This window comes from Chenopodium album, chromosome 9 (genome assembly GCF_948465745.1).
Source record: "Chenopodium album chromosome 9, dcCheAlbu1.1, whole genome shotgun sequence".
In the NCBI taxonomy this organism is placed as follows: domain Eukaryota; kingdom Viridiplantae; phylum Streptophyta; class Magnoliopsida; order Caryophyllales; family Amaranthaceae; genus Chenopodium; species Chenopodium album.
Window position 1 is genome coordinate 55,350,049 of NC_137842.1, and position 7,647 is coordinate 55,357,695.

The 7,647-nt window shown below is 36.0% G+C and overlaps 1 pseudogene across 4 annotated transcripts; it reads left to right on the forward strand.

The window, feature by feature from the left end:
* The first annotated feature begins 1,336 nt into the window (after positions 1–1,336).
* LOC145559904 (pentatricopeptide repeat-containing protein At3g14730 pseudogene) lies at positions 1,337–7,407 on the forward strand (annotated as a pseudogene). Of its 4 annotated transcripts, none has more exons than XR_014093024.1 (4): positions 1,337–4,098; positions 4,998–5,082; positions 6,077–6,162; positions 7,150–7,407. The product of XR_014093024.1 is annotated as a pentatricopeptide repeat-containing protein At3g14730 pseudogene, transcript variant X2 (transcript). The 4 variants fall into 4 exon arrangements; XR_014093025.1 differs by lacking the exon at positions 6,077–6,162 and having other exon boundaries at positions 1,337–3,901; positions 3,989–4,098; XR_014093026.1 differs by lacking the exon at positions 6,077–6,162 and having other exon boundaries at positions 1,337–3,901; positions 4,044–4,098.
* Positions 7,408–7,647: the final 240 nt, after the last annotated feature.

The following is a 7,647-nucleotide window of genomic DNA, read 5'->3' on the forward strand; positions in this document are numbered from 1 at the left end:
ATCAAACAATAGGAAATTAATCTAGCATTGATAATTAACAACAATAAATTACCCCTTCATATTATTTATGGATCCCCATAAACCCTAGAAATAAAACTACTCACACATAATAGAAACTAAACTAATCAAGACAATTAGAGGAGACATGATCAAAGAAAGAGAATAAATAACTGAGATTAAACCAAGAGTTGTAGAGAGAGAAAACAAGAGAGAAAATAATACTAAGATTTTAATTAAGGGAGAGAGAGAAAAGAGAAAAGAAAACTTAAGAAAGAGTAAAAAGAAGGTAAAGAAAAGTACTAAATTCGTTTTACGGAGAAGTATTTATACTCCGTAAGAATCCTAAACTAAAACAAACTTTAACGACGTTAATCGTCTCCTAACAATAACACGTGCCCGATCGGGCGAGGCACCGCCCGATCATCGGGCGCGCCTTCGGGCGCCAGCCTTTTTGGCCGGGCGGCTCTCTTGGGCCACTATTTGGACTACGATTGGGCTCCAATTCTTCGGGCCAATCTGGGTTTCCTCTTCGGGTCTTGAATACTCGGTCCAAATGCCCCGGTATCACACATACCAAGCCCTTAATCACCGGTTCGATGGCTCTAACCGGCCCTGGGCTATAAAATCTGGTCGTGCTTCTCCAATGTTCGTGATTGCTCCAAAATAACTCGGGAAAATACTCCAAAAGCATAAATCCCTGCAAAAGTCAACCAAATCTACGAAAACACTAGAAAACACCAATTGGTAATAAAAGTGGCTCTAAAGAGCCAAAAACACTACTACTTATGACCAAGGGAAGGGGTAAAATACTATATAAAATAGACACATCAAACAGCCGCCACATTAATTTGAAATTTGATTCGAATTGCGACATATCGGACTTGTGGAGAAGAAGCTCTCGAATTGCAGTATGGCCAGTATCTTAGGGAGGAGAGTCAGAACTCATAAGAGTGAGGAGAACGAAGTAACAATAGGTGTTGCAACGGAGTGTTGATACGGAAGCAGTTAACGCCAACAGTATGATGTTAAAGTCCTTTTGCATTTTTACGACTTTACCCTTAGTAAATAAGTGAAAATGACCTTTTGACCCTCATATAAACGTAACTTGTTAATATGACATATTAACCCGTATTTTCTCTTTAATTTTTATTAACCTAAGCTGCTATTAAACTTTATAAACCAAGTTACTAACGTCTTATTATCCATACTAATCACGTGAGTTAGTAAGTCAAAAGGGGAGTATCAGCCGGAAGTAAAAAAAAATGTGGTACCGCTTGGAAAAGTCAAAACTTGGAGTATACTAGTGGGAATTAAAAAAAAAAAAAAAAAAAAAAAAAAAAAAAAAAAAAAAACCTTAGAAGTATGTACACAGTAGACTCTTACGCTGCACGGCTGCAGTGCTGCACCCTTTTCTCTCTCCCTTCCATTGAAGCACATTTTGAAGCAACTTCTGACCTTTCTCAACTCCATTCAAACAGCTTTTCAGATAAGATTTTCATCTTTTATGATTCATTACTGATTTCATTCTAGGGTTTAGTTTATCAGTAATTTAGGGTTATTCACTTTTTCTAAGGTGTATTATTGAACTATTGATTACAATCACCGAACTTATGCTAGATTATAACCAGCAAAATTGTTGTTAGAATAATTCTATTTACAATTTACATTGATAATCTTAAGCAACAAGAATTTCATCCGAAATTTCAAGCCTAATTTGAGTCAAACTTGGTTGCTAATGTGTTGCAGACCTTTGTTTATAACCCTTTAATGTTAGGACTGAATTATGCAAATGTACCTATTATCTTGGCGGCCGCTCCTCTTGCCCATGTTCATCGCCGAGCCTGATTAAAAAACCCGAAAGGCCGGAAAGCAGTTTGGTAGGGATTAGGGAAGGATTACTTTGTTTGTATCATGTTTTATGGAAGAAGTAATCTGTTTTCTGTGGTTGTTGCTAGTAGAACTCGGTTTCGCTTTCTTGGGCTTGCCTCAATATCCTCTCTACAGCCTTTTGAACCGAACATTGAGACTATTCCTGGATGTATTTCCTTCTTACAGATGTTTGCTAAGAACTCCAACTTGTACAAAGGCAAAGAACTGCATTCATGGATGTTTAGGCACGATCTTTTGGGTTCTCCTTTATCGATTACGAGTCTCATTAACATGTATTCTAAGTGTGATCACATGTCCTATGCGTTGTCTGTGTTTTTGACATCCAAAGATATTCATAATGTTTATACATACAATGCAATCATAGCGGGTTTTGTTGGGAATAATTTAAATGATGAAGGTTTTGAGCTTTATGTGGATATGAGGCATCAAGGTTTGCAGCCAGATAAGTTTACTTTTCCTTGTGCAATCAAGGGCTGTTCAGAAGTTGTTGAAGTGAAAAAGATTCATGCTTTGTTGTTTAAGTTTGGGTTGGAATCAGATGTATTTATTGGCAGTGCTTTGGTCAACTGCTATTTGAAGTTCAGGGCTATGAGTGAATCTTATAATGTGTTCAATGAGTTGCTTGTGAGGGATGTTGTGCTTTGGAATGCTATGATCAATGGTTATGTTCATATTGAGGAATTTGAAATGGCTTTGGAAATATTTAGGAAGATGAATGAAGATTGTTCTTTGCCAAATAACTTCACCGCTACAGGGGTTTTATCAGCCTTGGCTATGAGTGTGGACATTATTAACGGACGTTCAATGCATGGTTTTGTTATAAAGAAGGGTTATGAATCGGTTGTTTCAATTTCAAATACATTGATTGATATGTATGGGAAATGCAAATGTGTTGATGATGCCTCAAAGATCTTTGAGTGTATGGCAGAAAAGGACTTATTCTCATGGAATACAATTTTAAGTGTTCATGAACAATCTGGTGATCAACATGGAGCAGTGGAACTTTTCCACAGGATGTTAGACGCTGGTGCTAGACCCGATTTAGTCACTATTACAATAGTACTTCCTGCTTGTTCTCATCTGGCTGCTCTGTTGCATGCTAAGGAAATCCATAGGTACATGATTGTCAATGGGCTTGGGAGTAGTAAAACTGTGAGTGATTTTGACCACTTGCTTGTAAACAATACTCTTATGGATGTGTATGTAAAATGTGGTAGTATGAGATATGCATACATGGTTTTTGACAAGATGATTTTCAGAGATGTGGCATCTTGGAATATCATGATCATGGGATTTGGCATGCATGGCCAAGGGAACAAGGCATTATCTATGTTTGATTTTATGTGTGCTGAAAAAATAGCACCAGATGAGGTGACATTCATTGCTATTCTGTCAGCTTGTAGTCATGCTGGTCTTCTAAGGCAGGGCCGTGAATACCTTTCACAAATGGAGTCTGTATATGGTGTGGTTCCTACTATTGAACATTATGCCTGTGTGGTTGATATGCTTGGTAGGGCAGGGCAGCTTGATGAGGCTTATGAATTGTTATTGACAATGCCTATTGAGAGTAATGCTGTTGTTTGGAGGGCTTTTTTAGCAGCATGTAGGCTCCATGGAAATTCTACTTTTGCTGAAGTCGCTGCCAAGCATATAAATGAACTTGATCCCGAACACTGTGGAAGTTATGTATTAATGTCAAATATATATGGTGCTGCTGGTCAATATGAAGCAGTGTCGGATTTAAGATTGACTATGAAAGGACAAAACATAAACAAGAATCCTGGTTATAGCTGGATTGAGGTCAATAATAGTGTCCATATCTTCGTTACTGGTGACCAGAATCATCCTGAAGCTAATTCAATCTATGCCAATCTAGACTCATTGATTGCTCCTCTTTGTGAGCATGGATATGCTCTTTCTTCCCTATAAACAACAGGAACTTGCTATATCTCAGCGGTGAGATACAATTGAAATTTTTTCTTGAATATGCCGGTTAGATGAAGCTGAGGTGGTAAGTCAGGTTCATTGGTTTAATATAGACAACTGATAAAGCCCTTTGTTATGTCTTTATTAAAATTGACTTTGTTTGGGTTGCTAGGCTAGGGACTGCACTTATGGAATGGCTTTGAACTGACTTAGTGTATATCTGGCAGTGGCTATTTTGCAGCATATTGGAAGAACGATCAATGATATGATTTGGTTGATTCTGTAAGTTACTATTATGTATGAACCTTTTCAACTTAGTGTTCTATTTTTGAACTTGTCTGGTAAACCCCCGAGCGCCACCACAAACCAGTTTGGTCTTTGCAAAAATTTGGCCCCAGGTTGTAATCAAACTGTTCCTTGAAAGAACAGACCTTTTAAATAGGTTGATGAATTTACTTGTCCTCTGCCAATCACAATTCATAATCAAAATATCCTTGGGATGAAGGGAAATTTATTCCATTTGCTTGTTTATGTTTTTTATTTCTTTAAATAATTTTTTTTATAGTTTGAAAATATGCATTTCCTGTATTCAATGCTTAATTATTTCTAAACTTGTTCAAAAACAGATATGAGATTTTCATTTGCTGATTAATTCTCTCGTGTCTGAGACAAACCTGATGTTTTACTTGTAGCTGTTAGCTCTAGCAATTTAGTTGAAGATTTTGGTAAACTAGCAGCTCCTAGTCAGCAATTTAATAAGGAGTAGCATTTTGGAAATATATAATAACATATGAGGGTATATGTTGATTGAAAATGCTATGAAAAGATTGCATGGAGTTTAACATTCTCCAATATAAGCCTTTTAAATGCTGAATTTGTATTGCGCTTCTAATAATACTTTGCAAATTAGCTTTTCTAGTTCCAGCTTCCAACATACTTAGTGAATAAGTTATTTAGCAAAAATGTTAACTATGGCTTTAATTTGGTCAAAAGCCTCTGTACTAAGTATGAAGTATGTGTTTTGTAAGATGCTAATTGCCATATATAGGCATGTACATGGGATGGAATAGATTAGGCTTTCCTTAATCCAATTTCGGTCCAAACCTTTTAGTGTTACTATTGGACTGTTAGCATTGACTTATCTGATAACTAATGCTACAGATTGCCTTTGGATTTTACAGTTTTCCCTACGGCTCTTGCAACGGCATTGGATATCAATCTGAGCAGTGTATCACTTGTTTTCATCTCTGTTACATTTTCACTTTGGTATGTCTCTTATACTTGAAATTTATGTTTTTGCAATATGGTTTTATTCCTCTACTTTCTCGCAACAGCTTAAAACCCAATGAGCTTATCTTCTTTGTAAATTTGTAATTGCTCAAATTTTCCCTGTAGTTTGCAGTGTAAATCCACCTCTGATATTTCTTCTTGTCTTTCCTTTAGAGTAGGTGTTATTTTGTCACATTATCTTCCCTCTCCCTTCATCTTACTGCAAGGAATCAATATTAAGGGGAAGGGTATGTTAGTCATAGTCTATTAGTAGTGACTAAGGGAATAAGCTAGAGGTTTGTTAGGAGAGATTTCTGTAAATAGACCTCATTAGGAGGAATAAGGACATGTTTAATATTGTGAGGTTTGTTATTGGGAAAGAGTGAGCCTCTCGAAAGCTCATATTAGGAGAGATTCCACCTCTCAAAAGTGGGATTATCGTTCAATTAGCTGTAATTCTCATCTTAATACTATAAACATCATCTTCATTCTTAATTTCTGCCATAATTCTTCTGTTTTACTGCCATTTTTAGTGTTTTAATGAAGTCAGTTCCTAGCACTTACTTCTTTTCGGATTATATCTTTGTTTATTCCTATGTTCTGTGCTGGAAATAATCTGTTTAATAACTATAAGATGATGCAATAAGTTTGTCTTTTACTTTAGTACTGGCTAATAGCTGCACTATTCACATAAGATAAACTTTAGATGACATTATAGCGGCTGATAAACAAGATTAATTATCATCTCATTGCATTGCCCTTTCCTCAGGTCCAAATCGAGGTTTTCACATTTCAATTTAGAAATTAAAAAATTTTGTCAAAGAAAAAAGTATAATTTTACTAGATCTTCGAAGCTCCTATGATGTTCATAATTAGCTAAACAACTTAGTAAAAATCAGTAAGTTCTTGCCGATTTGGCTTGGCTGTCGATGGTTTGTTATTGTAAGCATTAGCATGGAGTGAATATCTTAGAGTGTGATTTTGTTTCCAGGAAGAAAAGAAGAGTGAGCTGTGGAACACAATCCAGAGAAAAACATTCTTGCCCCAACCTGACAAAGTCCATTCCACAATTACCATGTAAGGGCACTATCATTATGATTATAGACGATAGTAGCATTAAGCATCCTAGTAACAAATTGCAAGTGTTTTAAATGCAAGCATCCTAGTACCAATCCCCCAATATAAACATCTTTACATTTTGAGCAAATGTAGTCAATTGGGCCTATTTAAATGATGAAGCAGATTGGTGTCTGTGTTGCCATCCCCATTAAAGAATGTCTTAAGCAAAATGTTGGAATAATTAAAGTCAAGAACTTAGAAGACCTATTGAAGAGGGGGGGGGGGGGGGGGGGTCGGGGTGAGCGAAGGGGTATATTGCTACTCACAGTTGTGTGACATGCTTGAAGAGTGCTTTAAATCATTAAGTCTGTTCATTCTTTGTTCTGCCTTCGGACTCTTGCATACGCATCTGAAATTATCTGATATTGTTACCAGCTGAGTGTTCAATCAGCAACTGTTGTTTTATTATACTTGATTGAATGAATGTTAATTCTGCAGCATTGGTGTTGCTAGGAAAGGCTAGCATTTTTATATTTGCTGGAATGTTGTTTTGCCATTGTTCTCCATAGATTATTTCTAACAACTAGTATCATATACCATGTATTTATCAATTGTCAATTGTCAAATTTATTTATTTGTTTGAGGTGTTTGGGTTTGTAGAGTTAGATTTTTCTCCGTAAGATAGGCAGTTATGAACTTCTATGTATTTTGAATAATTGCGCTGTGAAACCACAACTCTTCCCGCCTTTCTCTTTGCTGCTGAAACATAAACAAGTCTCAGAGATATTGTCAATTGCTTAGGGGGTGTAAGCAAACTAACCTAAAAATTGCAGTGGGAAAAGAAAGGGTTAATTTTTTAAGCATATTTTATTAACCAAAAAGTACAATATAATAAGTAGATCAAAATTAGCAAGGTGGACTATAAAGTTAGAATGGATATGTTGTAGATCTTTTGCTACAGCTCTCTGTATTAGCAAGCCTAATGCTGCCTTTTTCGTACTTCAGGGTCCAGAACTCAAATGTCCAGATTACATGGTTACTCCTGGAGTCTTGGGACAAGGGATTACCCGCAATTGTATCATACCTTATACATTATCACTGATTGAGCCGATTTCTATCTTGATCTCAAGAACAAGGCATCAAATGGCAACTAGGGCATAAGAATAGATATTGAAGATTAAATATAGAACTATAGAAATGTTCCCTTATTTTTAGTTTATATTTTGTAGATTTGGATTACTTCAATTGTGTTTTCAATTCTTACTTCAAATGCTTGTTAAAGATTAAAAAATGTCAGATGACAGCCGGGCTGGCTTTCAGCTTACTACTGTCAATAAGTCTGAGGTTGGAGAACTTGGAGTAGCAAGTTACGATAAAAAAAAAAAAAGAATCCAAAAACCAAAACAAAGGCTGTTATAGCTAGCAAACTTGATGTTTGAACAACTTTACAGCAAATTACTTCATAAATATAAGAAATATATTCAGAGCTGGGAGAAGTTATTT